Source organism: Lissotriton helveticus, chromosome 6, assembly GCF_964261635.1.
Source record: "Lissotriton helveticus chromosome 6, aLisHel1.1, whole genome shotgun sequence".
Taxonomy (NCBI): Eukaryota; Metazoa; Chordata; class Amphibia; order Caudata; family Salamandridae; genus Lissotriton; species Lissotriton helveticus.
In genome coordinates, this window is record NC_136067.1 from 438,113,650 (window position 1) to 438,138,215 (window position 24,566).

The 24,566-nt window shown below is 42.6% G+C and overlaps 1 protein-coding gene across 1 annotated transcript in view; it reads right to left on the minus strand.

The window, feature by feature from the left end:
• TPO (thyroid peroxidase) overlaps nt 1–24,566 on the minus strand; it is a 1,097,706-nt gene that overhangs the window by 574,495 nt on the left and 498,645 nt on the right. The gene's annotated exons all lie outside the window — the stretch shown is intronic.

Here is a 24,566-nt window from a genome sequence, read left to right on the forward strand (position 1 = left end):
AACGCAAATATAAAATAAGAAGTTTCAAAAGCATATGCAGCAATAAAATGAGCAAACACGAGTTTTAGGTCGAAACTGGGCAGCGCGTGTGCAGCTCTGCTAGGCATGCTGTATCCAGTGTATGGGCATTCAACACAACCATCACTTTTGATTGGTTCCTTGATGTGCTTTTCAAATTCTTTAAGAGTTCAGCGAAGGGCTTTGAGTATTCAGAAAAAGGTTGGCGCACAACAAATAGTGGTGAGAGTAAAGAGAAATGCTAAAGTTAAATGGTGCTTCTTGGTCAGAGGAAACCCAAAACCTCTGAAAAAAGAGTAGGGAAGATCTCTCCCTTCTAGTTTACATAAACAAGGTCCAGAGCACACAAGAAAAAGTATCTTTCTGTGAGGGTAATCACATGCGTCAATAAAGATAAGATCGTACACCAATAGTTCTTTCTATTAATTTTTATAGTTCAGAGTGGTACTCCTATCAAAGGAGATCCCAAAAACATGAAACCAGCTGACACGTGTTTCGTCAAATCGGGCAACATACACTTTGGGTGAGGTGCCTAGACTTATTCTGGGCCCTGCAGAATATGTTGGCCTAGAGACCAGCTAGATCACAGTGCCACCATAAGTCCCGCTAACCCTACCAGGTAGCAAATGGTTTCTGGCCGCCACTGAACATGACAACCCTGAACCCTGGGGATCGTGGCAACAGATCTGATCCTTTCACTCAGTCACCTGTGTACAGAGAATACATAGTGGAACGTTTTCAATATATTTATTGAACCAAAGTTATTCTTGTATAAAATAAATGTGCTGCGATAATCAACAGACATAAACAGATGAAAGTGATTACAAGCTCCAAAAGAGTAAATAGTAGATACGGTTTTACCATGATGGTATAACAGTGTATATATGCAGGCATATAAAACAAGTTAGTAATCAGGAATACTCCTACTATGCAAATCCTACTCTGTGTGTGTGCGTAGAGTGTGTGTAGGTAAGCCTAGAGACTCCCCAAGGGATGATGCAACCTTATTACCTGGCAGGAGAGAATGTAGGAGCCCATATTGGTCACAAACTGGACCTCACCCCAAGACCGCTGCGCAGTGAGGTCTCAGCATGCAGGGACTCTTGGTGTCAGCTGGAGGGCCTCCTTTGCTAATCCTATGAGATGATGATTATTTATAATAAAAGCATGCTTGCCATGCGTGCATAGATTAGCAATAATATATATATGTATATTGCCCTGTCGCCCCATAGATAAAGATAGAATGATATTTGTAGATTCGTGCGTGAAGGCCTTGTACTTGGTGTTCGAGGCATCAGGATTATGTTATGCAAAGCCAAATGTGTAAACCAAAGTAGTTTCAGAGAAACAAATCCAATATTGTCATGCATGAAACAATGTGCAAAATATCACAGCAGAAATGTTAATGTGAAAAATAGGACAATGTTAGAAATGATCAGCTTTGCTACATGGGCCTTATCCAGGCCCATAATGCCCACTCCTCATACTAAGGGTGGATATATAAAAGCTATCTAAAAGCCAGCAGGCCATAATCAAATCAAGACAAAAAAAGTTCTTAAACTACTTTTGAAATCTTGTAAAAGAAAGCATCCCTTTAAAATATTCATAAAAGCCATTATACTATTTGAAATCCCAAGCACTCAGAAAGCCATGGTACCTAGAAAAAGAAAGCAAAAACTGTCTTGATACATTTTGTTTAAAAAACAGGCCAAATCTTTTTCACCACACGGAAAAGGCAATTGTTTATGTGGTCTGATTGATAGTCGCAACATCGTCATCGCAGGCAACCGCAGACAACAATCCGAGAGGCGCACCGTGAAGCAGGTTTATGAAGCAAAGGTGGTTCCATCCAGTTCTCACAGCAGCTGCTGAGGGAGGGTCTGCATCCTATAAGTGTATTGCAGAGCCAGTATCCAGTTCACTAGGAGCCAAAGCCTCCCTGGGCGGCTCGAAGAATGCATTCATCAGCAATGGAGTATGCTCTGGACAAGAATACCCATGGGCCTTCAAGGGGTCCATCAGTTCTTCAATGTCCAATGGCACAACTGAGTGTGATCCAAGAATATAAATACAATATGTAATCATGGCTGCAAAACAGGCAGCGGAATATAGGTTGTACGCAATGAAGCCAAACATGCCTGTATGATAAGAACCAGTGCTCATACCGGTCTCCTAGCTAAGTTGCGCCTTAGCAGTGTGTCATGCACTCACGGCATCGCAGCACAGCCAGTGCTGTGTCCACTCTGGGTTGAACTGGGATGTCTATTGGGGAGCAGAAAAATTAAAATCAGAATTCCTGTCACAAGTAGCGGAATAAGCGGGTGACCTCCAAATACTCTTCCCAACACGGAGTGTATAAAAGATGGTTTAACTCCGGAAATCGTCTGAAAGTTCCTAACCAGTCTAGAGCCAATACATTTAAAAAGTGTGTTATTCCCTTTGTATCAGATATATTAAAGGTACAGTGGACCAGCTTCCTAAAATGCAGTGGAAGTTAGTATGGAGTAGAATCTGTATCTCAGACGAGTACCTTGCAACCTTGAGATCAAACGTCTCTCTGGCTTATTTTAAGGCAACATCATTTTGAAATAGAATGGCTTTGAGTTTGCTCAAAGAATCAAATTGTATGTTGGAAACATTTATTGAAGGCCATAGTGTTACCTACCTAACGGTGCTGGCAGGTGGTTTTGCGTGTAACAAGTGACTATGGAATAAACCATTACCAGATAAGCAATGCATGGTTCCATTCCGCTGTAACCTTGATCACTCAGCATCAAATACCTCCCATCCGAAAGTAGGTTGATAACCGGATGAATCATGGCAGCTGGACAACCCTTCAGATAACAGGACAAGTTTGCAACTAAAGCATTGAATGACCCATGATGTGAAATGACCTGACATACTAAGGACCCTCTCAAAGAATCCTCACAATCGGAACTGCTAAGGAAAACTTCTTTGTCCCCATTCCTGCATCTAAACCTGAATGGTAATTTCCAGTATTCATGCAAATAACCCTCTTCTAGCGCTTCAACTGCCTACTTGGTGGTATTGTAGACATATTGGAATTGGAAAGTCGTGGCCCGTAGGGTGATGTAACCGTGGATTATCCAGTCTGTGGATGGTGTCTCAGCACCATTGAAAGGTAATTGGTCTAACTTTTTAATGTGCAACATCTCTCCATGCCATTAATATCTGTCTTTCAGTCAGCTCGTATTCAGAAAACAGACTAGTGCTGTTGATATAATGCCATGGCACATGGCCAGAATGTAATGTTTGCAATGTCCAGCTTAATAATACAATGGGCCGTTGTTGAGATTGTCCATGCAGTAAGATGGACATATATTGTTGTATTATGTCAATTGCAGACATACTATGTTGCCCAGTGAATATATTCTGGATGTTAAAGTGGTCATACCATTGTCAACCACATCCAAAGTTAATCCTGCTAATCTCACGCCGTCTCTCAGAAGGCTTCTGTTGAGAAACTTTCCATACCTCATTGTATATTGCATACATGAAGTGCTTTAGAAGTGGGTTCCGGGTACCTAACAAGAAATTCCTGAGATCCATGTCACCAGAAAGAAGGGAGAAGTGTTGCTTCACCTAAGAAAGTGTGGAGGTTTTTAGCCAATGAAGACACAACTTCTCAACACTATATGCTGTCACCACCCTAATTATGCTAATGCCACATATCGCTGGTCAGTCCTATTTATGTTAAACCGCTCTACATTGCCCAAGACTGACACTCATTAGTGTCCATAGGCCAAACCAACCAACCCTTCCAAATGGGGTCTGGGTGAATTATGAGAACTATTTCGTATCATGGCATCTAATGTAACCTCACTGTATTTTGTGAAATGCTAGCAGTTCTCAAAACATGAGAATGCAGGAATACGAGGTGTATTCAAATCCTTCATCTTGGCTATTCCAAGACAGGAAGTTTGTTGCTCTACTTTCTTCAGGAAAATAATTTGATGTGTTATTAGGTATTCTCTAAACAAGGCCTTAGCTCCCTGATCCTACCAGTCTTTTTGTTCCTCAAACAGATTTTGCATCTATGTTGTCTTTCCAAAAGTGAAAATCCTGTATGGACAGCTGGGATAGAAAGAAAGCAGAGTATATCAGCTTGGTGTTTGTTAGCATATTTATCTTTGCAGGTGTAGGTGCAAGCCTATAGTAGTAAGAGTCTGGATCTGACGTGTCAAATCCTGAAAAATAAGCAAAAGTTTGTGCAAATGTTTTTGAACTACCTTTCTTTGGCAGTGTTCCTATTGAGTGTAATTATAAACAGCACGTAGAATACTAGCTTGTGTACAAAAATAGCGACCATAATATTGATAACAGAACATATCAATGAAATTAGATGAACCATCATACACTTCATCCCTGAAAATGCAGCTCATTGTTCTAAATCTGCAAGCAAATTGTGCACTGTCTCAATGTCCCAATCATCAGAGACAGTACTAGAGGCGATGATAATATTAAAGGACATTTTAAACAAATACGGTATTTGTAAAAGTTCAGTAGGACAATACACATCATACGATATCCTGTCCCACACAATTCCTTCTGGAACTGGAACTGCTGTAATGTTCACCAGGGACAGGTCCCTTTGCTCACACTGCGATTATGCATGTGGTTTCAGTACCAAGTTCACAGTTATACTGCAGAGCGTTCTGGGAGATAGTGTCCATTCAGAAGCAGGAAAAAGATGGTCACCAAACATAACTAAAGGACCAGGAGTAGTAATACATTTGTAACCCAGAGGTGTAACCAAGGAGTAACAAAGTATGTCTTTTTCAGCCAGATAGAGAGGACGCATTTGTAGCCTGAAAGGAAGAGGCAGTGGCGATGGTATCTCACGTTTAGTTGAATCCAATGAGAAGTCATCATAGTCCATGAAGTAGCCAGACACCGTTGGGTCAATTTTTGGCAGCTCAGTCGGTTTTGTGGAAGTGGAAGATGACTCAATATGTGGCATATTCACATAGACGTCATCAATTTTTCAAATTGAAATGTTGTTTTCTGTACTAGTTGACTGTACAGTTTTATTTGTTTCAACAAAAGGAAGAAATACTTCACTGTTGTTTACAGTTTCTCTTTGTAGAGGGGAATCTTCTTTAGATATTAGAGTTTTCATCTGAACTTCCTGAACGGTAGTGAGAGGAGTGTGGCGGATACCCTATGCAGCCTACTGCTGAGAATCAGCTACATGGTGTGATTTGATCAGATCAATGGAGATACATGTTTAGTTTCACTGGCCAGCAAGAGGCAGAAGAATTACAGTTTTGGTACCTTTGACAGACAGGACAGGTACAGGCGCTCTGTAAAATGGCCCAAATTCTTTCTTGTACACATTATCTTCCCTGACTCAGCCAGGCCTTGCCGGAACAACTTTCACTTCTCCAATGGCGGCACATTTTACTTGGATGTTGTTTGTGTACCCTGGAATTATTTGAGTTCCTCTAAAGCACCCATGGATTTTCTTGCCATGTTATTTAGTGCCCTCTGGACCCCATATAGGTGATTGACTCAACTACGACAATGGCCTAGTAACCCTGCTGTTAATGACTGATTTAAGTCAACGGTTCTCATCACAACTATCGAATTTCCATCTAGATGAGAACGGGTGGAGTACGACATGGCCACAACCAAAGTTTCCATGGAGTACAACATGGCCACAACCTGTGGCAAGCATTGTTTCAGCTTTACCACCTGTTCCCAAAGCAGCTTGCGCTTAATTGTGCAACCCTTGGAATTTCGAAATCTATTCTGGCCACAATAGTGAAGATATTGATTATAGGACTGCACATAGTACTATGAAACACACTCTATAAGTATGAAGAGTCCATGATCCAGATTTTGTAGTGCCAGTATCAGGGCTTTGGGGTCCGCCAGCTGCGCTGTATAGTCCCCTAGGGATTGTATATGTGTTTTTTCAGGATGGAAGTTTTCCGTTATCCATGTGCCCCTTTACGATTGTGCATGCCGCAGAATACATGTGTTTTGTCCTTACAGCAGGCTGAGCAAACCCATCAGTGTAGATAATGTAATCATATCGATCTAGAGGCGTTGTTTCATATGGCAGAGGATATTCTTGTTCATACTGCAAGAATGCTTATGTTTGTAATGTAGTATCAAATCTGTAATCTACATCTGTTGCAGTGAGGGAGTTAGCCCATTGAATCCATCGTGGATGTAATGCTTTGGCGTTTGGAACACTCGCTTTGGTAAGGCCTCTGAGGTGAGTACCGGGGTAACCACCATTATGCATTTCCCCTGTGCTTGTGCTCTCTCTCTCTACAGCAGTCTGTCCTGTTGTGAGAATTATTTTAGTAGGTGCAAAACGCATTTCAGCGTTTGTGTACAAATGTGATTTGTATGCAATCGGCGCTGGATCACCTTCGTTGACGTGATGTATGTATACCCAGTTGGTCCCGCAGCTATGCAGATTACCAGGTTAGTCATGTTTACATGCGTGTATAAATGTTTTGTAGCTATCAAGTCTGCTTGTACAGAGCGAACAATGTTTGTATGTTCCTGTGTCCAATGTTTGATTGAAAAATCTTATGTAATGAAATCGTAGAATGGTTTTACTCATTCTGCATAATCCAAATTGAATGTTCTGCCAAAATGTTAAAACCCTACAATGGATTGTACTCTTTACAGAGTTGTTGGAGGTTGGAACAATTCATATTTCTGTAAGAAATTTGCTGTCAGGCTTTTGCCTTCACTGGACAACTCATATCCCAGAAACATGACATTGAGGGCGCACTTTTAGATTTTTTCAAATTAAATTTGTTGCCTAGGTGAGCAAGCCCTATAATTGTACAGTCTACTCTTTCCAAGTGTTCCATTAGTTAATCGGCCATCAGATAAATGTAATCTGCATAGGACAACACCTCCTCCTCAAAGTTTTGAAGTAACTGTCACTCTGGCTGAAAACTGCCCAAGGATATGTTTATACCCTTGAGGTAAGTGGCAAAATTGCCACTGTGAAGCTAATGCTGAAAATGCCGCAAAATCTCTGCTTTCAGGCACTATATTCTGGCAGAAGAATCCATTTGAAATATCTAGTGTTGCGAATCCTACTCTATGTGTGTGTTCCTAGAGTGTGTGTAGGTGCAATGCCAAGAAGCCCCTCTAGTCGTAGAGAATGAAGGGCCCTGTCTTAGTTATGAACTGGCACCCCTCACAGTGAGGTCAAACCACTGTTAGTGAAGTCTTGGAATGCAGAGACCCTCAGTGTCAGCTGAAGTGCCCCCTCTGCTTATCCTATGAGATACTGATTATTTATAATAAAAAGCATCCTTGCATTGTACGTATAGATTAGCAATATTATGGATCTGTAGATAGCCCTGTCGCCCGCGGAAGATAGAACTACATTTGTACATTTGTGCGCAAGGCCGTGTACTTGGTGTTCAAGGCATCATGATAATGTTATGCAAAGCCAAATGTGTAAACAGAAATAGTTTCTGAGAAACTAATCCAACATTGTCATACACGTGAATATGTGCAAAACTTCACAGCAAAATGTTATTGTGAAAAAGAGGACAATGTAAGAAATGAACAGCTTCACTACATGGGCCTAACTCAGGCGCATAACACCATTAATCTCAGCGAAACCATTACCTCAGACAAGATGGAGACCTGTGTGCACCGTACATGTCTCAGGTTTAAGATACTTGCAGGGCCGACGCTACCTTTCCTTCTTCTGAGATGTTTTCTTTTTAGGCCTGTAAACTCTTAACAGTTAAATACTTGGAGTTGCTATTCATACTGCAGTCATCACAAACTCTTTGATGTCTGAGACAGAGACTCACAGTGAGTGTGGATTTACAGCCCAGCCCCCTCCCTCCCCTGCCAAGGAGAACCGTGCAACAAAACAGGTCCCCCATCTGTTTCTTCTTTATTTCCTCATCCCTCCTGCCACCACCCTGAGTGGCCAACATCTGGCACTTTTGAAATGCCATTAGGGCTGTGCCAGTTCCAGCTGAGTTATATTCAGTTATGAATAGGTTGTCTAGATAAAATCATAATTATCAGAAAGAATCACTTCTTCCCAAATGTTATACATACCTAGTCCCCAACTTTCCCTCTTCCACTGATGAAGCCAGGCTGCTTCAGTGGCAGATGGTGAGTGGGGCTGGGCGTGTGCTGCCAGTGCCAGAGAGCACTGTAATTTGATATCTAGGAGAATGCATACAATCTTCTGAAACAGCAGGGAGAGGTGCTGACCAACAGCCCACTGAAATGTGGTACACTGCTCTAGCCAGAGGCTCAGATTCATAGCCCTGAATTTATCCACCTCAACAGCATTACTGAGAGTTCCATTCACACACATAGGGCTTACTGAGAAAGAAGTGCAGCAGCACACAGTAGGTGCCATACTAAAATCAGCTTTTAATTTTTATGTATTCTTTAGTTATGCTAATGAGGTATTTTTCTACTGAGTGAATACTTTGTTTTAAAGGTGACGAAAGGAAGGCCACTGATCTCTTTTACTGATTCAGTGTAGGATCAGCCTTAGTGGCTTACAATAGAAACAACCTTTACAACACAGTCATTACTATGCACTACCTTTACAATGCAGTCATTACAACACAACATCCTTTACATCGCATGCCATTACAACGCATTACAAGGTAAGTAATGGGGAATAGTAATTTTTACCCCTACACTATCCAACACTTACCCTACTGTTGCACTCACTGGAGTAGGAATAGTAATTTTTACCCCTACACTATCCAACACTTACCCTACGGTTGCAGTCACTGGAGTGGCAATAGTAATTTTTACCCCTACATTATCCAACACTTACCCTACTGTTGCACTCACTGAAGTGGGAATTGTAAATTTTACCCCTACACTATCCAACACTTACCCTACTGTTGCCCTAAAAGTAATATGCAATGTAATGGTATGCGTTGTAATGGAATGCTTTGTAAAGGTACTTTCTAAAAATGAGTTGTGATGGCATGCGTTTTAAAAACCTGCGTTTTAATGGATGTTGCAAAGTAAAACTGCGTTGTAAAGACATGCATTGTAAATGTTTGCATTGTACGTCATACATTCCTTACAACAGCCGGCAAAGAGGGGGGCTACACTATTAGGACACAGACAGCCCACCACACAATGACCATGTGCAATCATAGGGGATTTACAAGATGTTGATCCAATGCTAAGACTTGAACCTGGTTCCCCAATTCCAAAGTTGGTAACTCTGGCCCGACGCATTCCCAATCTACAGCAATCAATGGCTTACAGAGAGCAATGGACAATATAGTCAGCTGATGCAGACTGCGCCCCACACTCAGCTGGCATCCGAAGTCAACAGGCATTCAACTCCACATAATTCAACACAACACCACACAATAAGTGCCAAGCGTTTCTACTACATGCAAATGCACACCACATAATTCCACTACACAAAGCATTTGAACATCTCATAATACTGCACTACACAATTCAACTCCACATCATTCCACTCCATGCCACCTAATGACAATTGAATATGGGAATTAGTATGTGCACAGCCACTGCTTCAAATAAAGTTGTAAGGGTTTACCGTGCTCCAGGGTATCAATCTCTGAACCGGAGTGTAATGTATATCAAGCTGGGTGCATCCCATATACATGGGGTATGTACCCCGGGCACAGGTGTAAGAGTCCTTCAACGAGGTTTCAACGTTTTACTGTGTCGTTCAATTAGACGCACAACATAATTATTGTTGCTTCACAATACTCTTTCATCCATTTTTTAAGAAGTTCAGACTTCTATTCCCAGAAGGCAATGTTAATGGTAAACTCGTTTCATGAATCCCAAGTTTCTTTAATCCCAATGCATTTCGGCCAATGGGCCTTCATCTGGGCATTATCTACAAATTAAATGTTGGATCACTGTAAGTTTTTTATAAACAGAAGAGTGCCACTGATGATTAATGCAAAAACGAGATATAAACAACCATGGTCCACCAGTGACTGGAAGTGTTTTTAGAACAAATGAATATGATTTGGTCTAATGCGTGCGCTACCTTAACCCTTGAGTGACTGGAAACAACCGTAAAAGAATTGTGGATAAATCTCGTGCCATATGCAAGCGGTCTCTGGTGCTTATTATCATGAAGGTAAATAAGGTGCTGTGTATCTTTAAGAGTGCAAGCGGTTTAATAAAGGACTTGTGCTGTTAAAAGTAAAATGGTGCTGTTAGAAAAGAGAAAGGAGAACATAATGCCTTTTTTTTAAAAAGAAAAGAAAATCATGCCATTAATACGTTTACCCGCGGTTCAAGACAAATGAGGTGCCATGACTCATGTGCTATTAAAACCATAATTTCCGTATAGGGAACAGTATGTTACGCTTATCCGTATCTTGAGGTGTTAAATGCTCAAATATATTCATTGACCTTGCGGGTCTCGTTAGTAACGATGTGTACAATGTGTAGGACCAACCCGGATATGCGGTTTAGATAAGGTTAGAGTGATGACGTTTGAGTGGCGGTTAGTAGAGATAGATGAGGGCAAAATATCGTCAATGAATCTAAAAAAAATTTTTAAATGCATTTATCATGGATATCATGGAAGATGAAGAAATATTGTTATGTACCAAAGATGTAAAGTCTTTATATACGTCCATCCCACATCAACTAGGAATAGAGGCAGTCGAGTACGCATTATTGCACACAGAGTATGAAGACGGATTAAAGGTATTTCTCATGGAGCTTCTAGAATTCACCTTATTTCACAGCTATTTTAAATGGCAATACAACTGGTTCCAACAAAAGAGCAGAACTTCCATGGGTAATTGTGCTGCATCATCGTATGCAAACATCTTTATGAATCGCTTCGAAGACGACAATGTTTTGTCTAGACAAACATGGAAAATGCATTCAAAATTATTTTTAAGATTCATTGACGATATTTTCTTACTATGGAAAGGTACGACAATAGACCTCGAAGAACAACTCAACAAACTGAACCAGATTGACCAGCGGTTTCAATTCACAAATGCAATACAGCAATAAACCATCACATTTCTGGATGTTAAAATCACTAAAACACCAACTGGATTTGAAACAGACTTATATAGGAAGAAAACTGACAGAAACAACACTCTTCACTTTGAAAGTTTCCACCCACAGCCTCTCAAACAGCACCTACCATACACACAACTACTAAGAATAAAAAGATTTGTGTTCAATCCAGAGAAAAAAGAAGAACTAATAAACAACATGCTATACAGATTTAGAGCACGTGGATACCCTGACCAAATGTTAACACAGGCCAAACATCGAAGTTCATTAAAGACCACGGAGGAATTATTCAAAACCCAAATAAAACATGTCAAGGAACAAACCACAGTGGTCTTGAGGTACTCTACGATGAGTGTTCCCTATAAAAAATTATCAAGAATCACTGTTCTATCTTAAAACTTGAACAAGACTTCAACCATATTTTTGACATAGAACCCATCTTTGCATACACCAGGAGCAAAAATGTAGGTGAAATATTAAAAAGTCCTGTTAGCCCACCATCACAAATTACACACAAAGGTACAATCCCATGCTGGAACTGTAATAAAATTGTAACAACATAATGTAAGGATCATATATCACCCATCCGATGAAAGGATATAAAATCAAATTGAAGGTGAATGCCACATGTGACACATCAAATGTGCTTTATATGTTGAAATGCCCATGTGGAAAACCTTATATCGGTCAGACAGAAACGAAAATAAAAATATGCATGAATGAATACAAAAGTAATATAAGAACTAAACAAGCAAAATCTACAGTCGCACATCATTTTGTTGGAGCTGGTCACAACATCAGTCAATTGAAGTTTTGTGTTTTGGAAATGATAGACAAACATGAAGGAAGGGACAATCACAACTTCTTGTTGCAACAAGAAAACTATTGGATTGGCCACCTGAACTCTTTAAAACCTAATGGGATGAACGAACGCATGGAGTTCCACTGCTACTTATAATCATACCGTATGACAGACGTGCATCATTCATATGTTTCTTATTTCCCTCGAGTGACACTACAGACATTATTGTGTTTATTATTAGTCTGATTTACACGTTTATCTACTTTATGTTGCCCTCAATACTTTGATACATTGTGATTATGACGGTCATGAATCATACCATATGAGTACCTAAATACATCCCATCACCGGATCTCTGTAACCTGCACTGAATAATTTAATTTAGGCACCTATGGACACTGAGCCAAGTGGCACCATAGAACATTATCATGCTTATGTCATGCTTATGTCCCTTTTATTGCGTCGTTATAATATGATTTATATTGTCATTGATGCAGTTCATCATACCACGTGAATTAATGCACCGCGATTTTTCACCATGACACACAAGGTGTAGCATGTACACGTTGATAACTCACTATTTCGTAGTAACCCGCACGGAAAATCTTAAAAAACTTTATTTAGATACAAACAGCCATTGTGCCCTCATCTATCTCTACTAACCACCACACAAACATCATCACTTTAACATTATCTAAACTGCATATCCTGGTCGGTCATACACATTGTATAAAGCGTTACTAACAAGACCCGCAAGGACAACAAATATGTTTGAGCTTTTTACACCTCAAGATATAGGTAAGCGTAAAAAACTGTTCCCTATACGGGAATTATGGTTTTAATAGCACATGAGTCATGGCACCTCGTTTCACTTGAACTGCGGGTAAACCTTTAATGGCAAGATTTTCTTTTCTTTGAAAAAAAAAGGCATTATGTTCTCCTTTCTCTTTTCTAACGGCACAATTTCGCTTCTAACGGCACAAGTCCTTTATTAAATCTCTCGTGCTCTTGAAGATACATTGCACCTTCTTTACCTTCATGATAATAAGCACCAGATGCCGCTTGCATATGGCACAAGATTTATCCACAATTCTTTTACGGTTGTTTCCTGTCATCAAGGGTTAAGGTAGCTCACGCATTAGACCGAATCGTATTAATTTGTTCTAAAACCACTTCCAGTCACTCGTGGACCATGGTTGTTTATATCTCGTTTTTGCATTAATCATCGGTGGCACTCTTCAGTTTATAAAAAACTTACATTGATCCAAAATTTAATTTGTAGATAATCCCCAGATGAAAGCCCATTGGCCAAAATGCATTGGGATTCAAGAAACTTGGGATTCATGAAACCAGTTTACCATTAACATTGCATTCTGGGAATAGAAGTCTGAACTTCTTCAAAAATGGATGAAAGAGTATTGTGAAGCAACAATAATATAAAATATTGAAGCCAACGGCTGTTGTGCGTCTTATTGAACAACACAGTAAACTGTTGAAACCTCTTTGAAGGACTCTTACACCTGTGTCCGGGGGACATACCCCATATATATGGGGAGGCAACCAGCTTGATATACATAATGACAATTGATCAACTACAACTCCAAAAATGTCCACTCCGCTCCATGCCTTATAATTCCACTTCGTATTATACCACTCCATAAAACATAATTGCAATACTCTCCACGCAACACAATTCAACTCCAAATAATTCCACTACACATAATTACACTCCAAACTACATAGTTACACTTCATGCCACATAATTACACTCCACATATATCCATTCTGGTTCCAGAACACATATTTACACTCAACAAAATTCAACTCCACAACATGCCACATATTTCAATCAATCAATCAGGAGTTTGTTAAAGCGCGACTACTCACCCGTAAGGGTCTCAAGGCGCTAGGGGTGGGGGGGGAGTTGGGGGGGGTGCAGGTTCCATTCCATCAAGGAGGGGGTCTGTCGAAGAGCCAGGTTTTGAGGTTTCTTGCGAAGATGGGGAGCGATGTTGTCTGTCTGAGGTGGAGCGGAAGGGCATTCCATGCCTTGGCCGCGAGGAAGGAGAAGGAGCGGCCTCCCGATCTGGTCTTTCTGGTGCGGGGGACCACAGCGTAGGAAAGCTGGGCTGATCGTAGGGTCCTTTGGGGTGCGTGGAATTTGAGTCGGCTGTTCAGGTATGCTGGTCCGGTGCCGTGGAGGGCCTTTAAACTCCACATACTTGCACACCATGCAACACAATTCCATACAATGCCACACCACACAATTCGATACTACACAACATAATTACACTCCACACTACATCATTACACTCCACATAAATCTACTCCATGACACATAGCAACACTCCACATAAATTCACTCCACAACATGGTACATAATGCCGCTCTACATAAATGCACTCAATGCCACACAATTTCACACAACACAATTCAACTCCACACATTTCCATTCCACTCCACAATACATAATTCCACTGCACACCACTTACATCCAATCTACACTACACCACACAATCCTACATCATGCCACATAATTGAGTACCACACCACCTAATTCCCCAAAGTACATGGCACATCATAACACACAATACCACTGCACATACGTAAACTACGCTTAATACCACATAATTCCATTGCACGTGCACACGCTCATCCAGCATTTCTTAGATTGGTTCACTTCAGTTCTTTCAGCACAGTTCCTTTGCCATAACTTTTCAAAATATTCAAACCGCAAACGCACACTCTCTTCCTCTTTTGGTGTCTTCTGCGTACACAAACGCAGCCTCTTTATGCATCTATAACCTTCTCTCCCCTTCATTCCGTCTTTCCCACTCACTCTTTATACTACTCTTGGACCTCTCGCTGCTTTTGACACGGTTGACCATGACACTCTAATACAAAGACTCTATGAAGCCGGGATAGAGGGGACTGTTGTAGACTGGATCACATCCTTCCTTCTCAACAGAACTAACATCATCCATACCGCCCTTTTCTTCCAAACCGTACTTCAAAAAAGCAGGGGTTTCTCCAGGCTCTCTCATCTCACCCATGCTTTTCAACATCTACTTGAAGTCATTAACTACACTGTTCAATCAATTTCACCTCACTTGCTATAACTATGCAGATGACATGCAAATACTCCTCCAATTGGAATGCCCCAAGTCATTGAAAAATCACGGATTTTTAATTATCTCAGAGTTGTAGATCAATGGATGACATGGAGCCATCTCAAACTGAATGTTTCCAAAACAAAAATACTCATGTGTGGTGATTGGAATATGATGACCCGCTTGTGGAAGTAAGAAACCTTGGAATGAACATGGACAGCAAGCTATCAATAAATACCTAAGTGAACAAACTAGAAAGATCAAGCTTTGTTACTATAAAAACTCTGCAACACATCTTCCCCTAATGGCAATTCCCTCCCAAGGTCCAGGCTACCATCTCTCTTGTTCTGTCCAAACTCGATTGCTGCAATAGCCTCCACCACAGATCACCTTTAACAACTATGAAAAGACTACAACGGATTCAGAAAGTGGCTGCTAGACTACTCATACGTATGACACTGCTAGCCCACATCTCCACTGCCTTGAAGGCCCTACACTGATTATTGGTTGCCATAAGATCCACTTTTAAGATGCTTTGTATCACCCACAAAGCTATACATGTAACAGGACCGCTCTTCATCAGGAATAAAATCACAAAATAGATACATCAAAGGAACCTCCACTCTTCACTGGCACCTTGCCTCAAATTCCCATTTTATAAGAAAAACGCCATGGGTGGTACATCCTTCTCTGTTCAAACAGCCACACTTTGGAACTCTTTACCCCCAAATATATAATCCACGGATAACCACCTTATCTTTAGAAGACTACTAAAGAATTGGCTTTTCCCCACATAACCGCCATACTCAAATATAAATATACAGCATAAATATAAGCATTTATTTGGATTATAGGTGTTGGATTTCTGGTTCGCTAGGGCTTGCGCCTAAGACAGGCCGAAACCACCACTCTAGTCAGAGCAAGGGAGTTACACGCTGAAGATAACCCCTGCTCACCCCCTTGGTAGCTTGGCATGAGCAGTCAGGCTTATCCCAGAGGCAATGTGCAAAGCATTTGCGCAACACACACACAGCAGCAACACACTAGGTGCACCACAAAAGAAACTCCACACAAGGTTATATAAAAAAATAGCCTTTGTATTATTCAAAACATATTAGAATCATAACCACACATATACACTGTGCCAACTGGCACCAGGTCATAATTTACAGGGGATTATATACATGACAGGGCCAATTGGGCCACTGTCAGAACCATCACAAAGCACAAGTAGCAAAGGTAAAACACAACCAGTAATTACTGGTACAATACTGTACTTAGCATCATCTCTTGCAACATAAACACAGTATGTCTGCATCACTGTACTCAGCATCATCACCTGCAACATAAACTCATTATGTCTGCATCACATTAGGCTTAAAACACAGTATGCACAAACCTCATAAGCATAAACACATTATGCAACCTCTGTAGGCATCACATTAGGGCCTTGCGCCCGGCCAACACTGACCCCTCGACAACTGGCCTCCTGTGGGGTTCAAATGCCCTTTTTCCTGATAGTCAGGGCGTAACTGGGGCCTTCCACTGGCCCTTTGGCTGCCTTGGCCGCAAGAACCACTGTGCGCAATGAGCTGGGGCGTGTGGTGCATCTCACCTCTTCCTTATCAAGCAAACAAAATGCCCCGGTGTTGCAGCTGCCCGCACTCTCGCAGTGCAGCTGTAGAAAATCGCCTAAGTTGGCAGGGTATGTTCAGACGTGAGTCCCTTGCTCACTTTGCCACTGGATTCAAGAAAGCCTGGCTGATGAGGATTATGAATCCGAAACCAGTCCCAGGATGTTTGTTTCCGGTCCAGGCAAGACATGGCTTGGCAGTTCGGGCTGGACTGTTCCCATGAGGCATAGGGTCAAACTGATTTGCATATGGCCATGTCTGAACTGGGGTGGCAGAGTGAGCTAAAGAATGGTGATGGATTAAACCCAGATCAGTTGACTGGGGGTGAGTGTTTGATTTGCTCAAAAGCTCGTCCATCATCCCCTTTTGTATCGCTTTGTTTGCCCTTAGTTGGCAGGGTATGCTCAGACGTAAGTCCCTTGCTCACTTTGCCAGTGGATTCAAGATAGCCTGGCTGATGGGGATTATGAATCCGAAATCGGTCCCAGGATGCTTGTTTCTGGTCCAGGGAAAACATGGCTTGGCAGTTCGGACTGGACTGTTCCCATGAGGCACAGGGTCAGACTGATTTGCATATCTGAACTGGGGTGGCAGAGTGAGCTAAAGAATGGTGATGGATTAAACCCAGATCAGTTGACTGGGGGGGGAGTGTTTGATTTGCTCAAAAGCTCGTCCATCATCCCCTTTTGTATCACGTAGAAAATCGCCTTGGTACTACCTGTGCCTTCACTGGGGCTCATCTGGTGCCATCATTAGGCACCAAAGACAAATGCTCACTTCCAGGTCAGCGGAAGGGGAGACTCCGACTAGCCTCCCCATCACGGAAGCCAGCTCTGGGACCCAAGGCAGCCTCATGACCAGGGTGGTAGAGGTTAGAAGTTTGTGCTCACTCACCGGCTTGGAGCTGTGCTGACTCCTCTGGCTGGTCCACTCACGACCGATCGGAGCACCCAGCTCCCTCCAGCAGCTCCAGATTTCGCACATTTAGTGCCCCGCACAGTCCCCACTCACTGGAGTATTTTTTGCTGCTTTCTGCCTCCTCCAATCTCTCTCCTGGGATCTCTTTGGCTGCTCCAGTCTCCTCGAACATGGGAACAGCTCTGTGGCGTCTCATGGTATGGAGGTAGGGTAGGCTCTGCCCTCCTTCCGGCACCACTCTTCTGGCCACACGCAAGGCTCCCACTGGCACACTGGGGCCCCGCCTTTCTTCAGGCAGCTTGCCTTACTTCTGGCTACTTCCTTCTTACCGGCCAGCCTGCCTCCATCCAGGCAGCTTGCCTGGCTTATGGGTTGCCGCTCTAGGCGGCGGATACTCTTCTCGGGGTAGAGGCGGGGTGGGCTCCCGCTTTCAAATAAGCATCAATGCGGGTGGGCTCCCACTCAAGAGGCATTAATGCGAGGTGGGCTCCCGCTCAAGAGGCATAAAAAATGCGGGGTAGGCTCGCGCTTTCCTCCAGCAATGCAGGGGTATCCCCACATCAGGATTCCCTCAGAATAGGTGATAGCTCAACGCTGCAAAGCCCCAGCACTCTCCCCTTCCTGTGAGAGATATATAGCGCTCACAAGGTGCTTAGTCAAAGCTCCAGGCGCACAAGGCTGGGCCCAGGCAGGCGAAACTCAAAGGGCCCTCCAGCAGGGATGCAGTCCCTTGTGGCGGTACCTCCTGAAGCCCAGCAGTAGCAAGTCCCCAAAAGCCCAAGGACGCACGCTAACATGGGTTCACAGCCCCAGTATATATACACTATTTTACTTTTTCTGCGTTGGTACAGGGCTTGGGGGAACCAGCTTCAACGGGTATTGGAGCACTTTGTTTACGGGGCTCCTCTTCCACTTTGGCAGGGGGTGCTCAGTCATCAGACCACCACATGGGGACAGAGCCAGCATTCACCCAGGCCGCACAGACCTATTCAGGGTCAGGGGACTACTCCTCCCACTACTCTAAAAGCAGATCTTCCATTCAGCCTAGCCCTGACTCACCCTGTCCTCCCTGGAGCTACACACCTCACCAGCCTCTGTCACTCCAGAGCTAGACATGCAAAACACATCAGGCAGGCAGACACATAGCACACAGAATTTCCAACTTCTAAAAGTGGCATTTCTAAAATAGTGATAATAAATCTGCGCACACCATTGCGCAGCATTTATATTACTATTCCAAACAGACCAAACTTGACCACACTGCTCCTCTCATATCAGGAATTACCACTGTAACACTTATCAGGGAATCCCAATAAATTCCTATGGGAGGACAGCCTCACAGCAGTGTGAAACCAAAATGGCTGTTTGTCACTACCAGGATATGTCACACACTTAAGGTACATGTCCTACCTTTTACCTACAATGCACCCTGTCCATATAGCTAGCTAGGGCCTACCATAGAGGTGACTTATATGCAGTAAAAAGGGGGTCACAGACGTGGCACACACTTTAGGTGTCACGTCACAGCGGCAGTAACACTGCACGCGCAGGCCCTGCAATGGCCCTGCAATGGCAGAGGTCTGAGACAGGTTTGAAAGGCTACTTTGGTGGGTGACGCAATCAGTGCTAAATTAAATATGCCAAACAGGTGTAGACCAATCTTATCATATTTACCACAGAGAGCGCACAGACACCCAATTACACTGGACAGCAGTGCTAAAGTGCCCAGAGTCCTAGAACTACCAACACCATGTTAGAAAAAAGGCTAGGAGGAAGGCAAAAAGTTCAGGGATGACTCTGCAAAAAGGTCCATTTCCAACAGGTGTGTACCTACATATGTGTATTGCTTTGTATAATCATGTATAATTGTTGTTTAAGGATATAGATCTTCCTTTCTTCTGCTTAAAAATTTACGTACTACTTATAGTTACCTTATTCTATGTCTAATATAAGTGACTGCGTAAATAAGTGACTCTTTTATCATAACTCTTTACAATTTGTTCACTATTGAATTACAAAGAAAGAAAGCAAATACATTAACAACACTTGAAAATCTGAGTTTATTAAATGAAACTTTAATCTACATTTCCTTATGCACATATACCTTTCATGTACTTATGATATACCTTCTGTGTACTTATGTATCCTTATATTTATTAGTTTGCTTCAAATTCAGCATATTCAATGCATTATCAATCAATCAATCAATCAATCATAGCATTTGTAAAGCGCATTACATACCCGTGAGCGTCTCAAGGTGCTTGGGAGGGGGGGGGGGTGCTGCTACTGCTTGAAGAGCCAGGTCTTGAGGAGTCTTCTGAAGGTCAGCAGGTCTTGGGTCTGCCATAGGTGGATGGGAAGGGTGTTCCAGGTCTTGGCAGTGAGGTGGGAGAACGATCTTCCGCTGGAGGGTGCTGTTCGGATGGGGGATTGTGGCGAGTCCAAGGAGCAGAGCTGGCGGGTGGGCGGGTAGAAGCTGAGTCCTCTGTTGAGGTACGCTGGTCCGGTGTTGTCGAGAGCCTTGTGTGCATGGGTGAGGAGCTTGAAGGTTATCCTCTTGTGGACGGGGAGCCAGTCCAGGTCTCTCAGGTGGGGTGTGATGTGGCTGTGGTGAGGGATGTTGAGGATCAGGCGTGCAGAGGCGTTCTGGATGCGTTGAAGCTGTTTCAGGAGTTTGGCTGAGGCTCCAGCGTGGAGGGCATTTCCGTAGTCCAATCTGCTGCTGACGAGGGCCTGGGTGACTCATTTTGGTGGGGATCCACTTGTAGTACTTGCGGAGCATGCTGAGGGTGTTGAAGCAGGCGAAAGAGACAGCGTTGACCTGCTTTGTCATGGAGAGGGTGGAGTTGAGGATGACCCCCTAGGTTGTGTGCGTGGTTGGTGGGTGTTGGAGCAGTTCCCAGTGCGGTCGGTCTCCAGGAGTTGTCCCAGGCCGAGGGGGTAGATCCGAGGATGAGGACCTCCGTCTTGTCCGAGTTCAACTTCAGTCGGCTGTTCCTCATCCATTCGGCGACGGCCTTCATTCCTTTGTGGAGGTTGGCTTTGGCAGTGTGGGGTCCTTGGTGAGGCAGACGATCAGCTGGGTGTCATTGGCGTAAGAGATGATGTTGAGGTTGTGCAGTCGGGTGACGTGGGCGAGTGGTGCCATGTAGATGTTAAACAGCATTGGGCTGAGGGATGAGCCCTGGGGTATGCCGCATATGATCTCGGTGGCTTTGGAGAGGAGGGGGGGAGGCGAAAGCTCTGTGTTCTTCCGGAGAGGAAGAAGATGGTCCAGTCCAGGGCCTTCTCTTGGATCACGGTGTCATGGAGGCGCGTGCGTAGTGTGCGGTGGCAGAGCCTGTCAAAGACGGCTGACAGGTCCAGGAGGATGAGGGCTGCGGTCTCTCCAGTAGGGTCCTGATGTCGGTGGCGGCGGTGAGGGCAGTTTTGGTGCTGTGGTTGCTGCGGAACCCGGACTGTGACGGGTCCAGGAAGCTGTTCTTCTCGAGGTAACGGGTCAGTTGTTTGTTGACGGTCTTCTCGATGACCTTAGCCCTATTTCTCACCATATACCACTCTCAATATATCCTCTACCTCCACTCTCTCATTCATCCCAAATGCCATACAACTACTACGAACCACAAAATAACCCTTTCTAGGCTCTTCCCTTCCCTACCCCTTCTTGCATCATCTCATACCTTTTTAACTATTCAAATGTCCCAAAAAAAGCCTTTATAAACCCTCGCCTCTGACTCTTCCCCCTTCACTCCCTTTACTCATTCCAATCCCCTCCTACTGCTATAAACTCCCCCTAAAAACTCAATATCTAGACCCTGCCCTCTTCTATTCCTCCACTATTCCTTTTCAATCCAAATAACAGACTAACATGTCCACTACTCAAATTAATTTCATATTTACCTATACTAACTCCCCACTAATCCTGTTTGGGTTTCGGATTAGCGTGAAACCCACCAAAAAGCACTTTGACACCTCATCAGGGGTAGCAAGCGTTATATAAATGCAAACCCTTCCCTCTTCCATCCCGCCACTATCCTTTTCAATCCAAATAACAGAATAACATGTCCACCACCCAAATTTATTTCATAGTGCCCCAGACTAATTATTTTTGGTTTTTGGTTCGGGAGTAGCGTGCTGCTCGTCTAGAATCACATTGACTCCCCATTGGGGTGGGTACGCTATATAAATGCAAACCTTTTCCCTCCTTGATCCCTCAACTATCTTTCTCAATCCAAATAATAGACTAACATATACACCCGCTCAAATGAATTTCATATTTCACTGTCCTAATTTCACCACTAATCCTTCATAGGTTCTGGAGTAGCGTGTTACTTGCCAAAAAAGCGCTTTGACGCTTCGTAAAGGGCAGTAAGTGCTATATAAATACAATTAGAATTACAATACAATACTCAATCGATAGCTCATTCACCACTTCATACACAAACTACCTATCACTCTCAATCTTATTTTCTATCTATTTCATACAGCTCTCATCCCTATCTAGACACCGTACCACATATTTCCAATAAACAAATACACTACAAACCACACAATTCCACCCCACACAATTCCACAACTAACATTTTCAATTGAAAGCACATAATTCCACTACAAACAAAATACTTCCTCTTCCATAAAAAACAATATCATAACTAAAAAACAATATCATCTACAACGCAAATAGCTCTAACTTTCACAAATGTGAGCCTGATTGCATTGCAAATGCATGTTGCTGAAATGTTTTCGTTTACCGCAATCGCAAGAAAGTTATTTTGCACCTCAGTCATATAAATGATTGACATTGTAAACTCTCATTATACGTTGTTTTCTGTAGTGTGCGCATGGGACTCTTTCGGACTAACCTGGATCTTATGTTTTAAAATCTCAGGCCTTACGTTGTGCATATAATGATTCACAGATAACACTTTTCTGTTTCTTACTAAAAGTTATCGGCAAAAGACATCAATCAGTGTATATAGATGTTCTTTTCGTGGTTTGTGTAGCATTCTCATTCACACAGAAACCCCTGTGCCAGCAGCCGCTGTCTAAAAGTGTATGATGAATGCAAAAGTAAGCACCCTTCTTCAAAATCATATATCTGAATGTCATATTTAGAATTACCAGTCTGAAAATGCTACACAGTATAACAAAAACTGTTATCTAAACATGCCAACAACATCTGAGCCCTTTCGCCAATATAATGCACTGACAAAGTCTTCCCACGTGAATTCGAAATTTGTTTGCATAAACCTGCCAGGAGCTGAAAGGGTTTCTTGCCTTGTTAAAACCTGCATTCCCTACTTGTTTCAGAGGAAAGCTTCCTGCCAACCATCAATCAATTAAAAGCTGAGCGACAGAATTCCTTATTTCAATACCTCAGCACACATTACAAGTAGGCCAAAATATTCCCTTTAGATGGAATCTGTCATAATCTTAGCACCCTGTGAGAAACCCTGAAGATTGGACCTGCCAATCAAAATATTTAGAAGGCTGAAACAAACTGATCTTATTTGCCTGTATTTTAGCTCCAGGGACAATGAAGTAGGCGAGCCCAGTGGATTTATTTATTTGTCTATTTAGAATGAGAGGAGTGCGGCAGGTGCAAAAAACTATATACTTTTTGCCCACATGGTGCTGGGCTTTTTATTTCTGAGTAGGCAATTAGCAGTGGTAAAACCCTTCCACGGGGAGTATTTTCTGCTGTAAACAGCCCGAGAACACAGCAATGATGGTCCTTTTTTTACGTGTATTGCAGAACACACATCTGATGTAAAAACGAGCAAGAAAGCACACATCATTGTCGTAAATAATTAAATATTTCACAGAAAATAGAAATGACTAATCACCTATAATTAAAATATATGTTTCAATTGTATAAGAAACAAAAAAAACATAAAGAAACAGATCACGTTATATAAACGGTGTTTGCATATTACATCTCACACAGATAACCATTAAAAAATCACAATTAACAATGAATGGAACAATATTATATTTGTTTTAGTGTACTGTAATTAAAATAACATTTTTAGGTAAATATCCAGTAAACACGCTTATTAAAGTACCTCTATTACACTTGTATCTTGGCCATAGTTTTATATCTGTCGCAGACCGTCATAATAACCAGGTTCATTATTATTTGTATTATTTTCGTATTGTAAAAGTAAGGAAAAGAAACAAATCAATTAAAACAAAATAGACGCATTTGCTAACATAGGGCGCCTGCACATAATATTGCTAAAAGTTTCAATTCCAAAATTACATAACTGAACTTGGTTTACTCCTTTCTTTTACTAGACCATATGTCTACTATTTCAATCAAACTATTCTGGTCTAAATATTTTGAGCTGGTAGGTAATGGGAATCATAATTTGGAAAAAAGGCACCTGTTTAACCTAATTTACCAGGCTATCATGGAGAAGTGGAGAAGTGTGGCTCACTGGTTAGAGGCGGCAGACCCATAAGCAGAGAACGGCCCGTAAGCAGAGAATGGCCCGGGACCAGGGTTCGATTCCCGACGCGGCAGGGTCGTGGACCAGGGTCAGCGGACTCGATAATTCTCGCCTCGGTGCCTACTCTAGTCAGAAACCACACTCGGCAACTCTGGGCATCAGCTTGCCTCATCTTCACAACGGCCCCCCTGACCGCCGGGGATGCTTGGTCGCACCTTAGAGATACCCATCAGGGACCATCTCTCAGGGTGAGCCAGGACGGGTTCCCCAGCGGTCGAAGCGTGGAGATACTCCTCTGGGAGTCGATTCCTAGCGCTATATAAACCCGCAATTAAATTAAATTAAATCATCATAGAAGAAAAAGTCCATCATTGGATTTCCGGCCAGATTTAGCAAATTTTATATAACCTGTAAGTAATTGGGGTATTGTTGAGGAGGGTGGAAATCTCACTGAGGCAATAACCCCAATCCTTACTGAGGCAAAACACAAAAGCCACTAACTAAATTACCCTGTGCTTTACCCTCTGGTTGCTTGGCAAAAAAGCAGCACACAAACAGTAATAAAATGAAAACATAACGTGAGAAAAATCCCAAACTGATT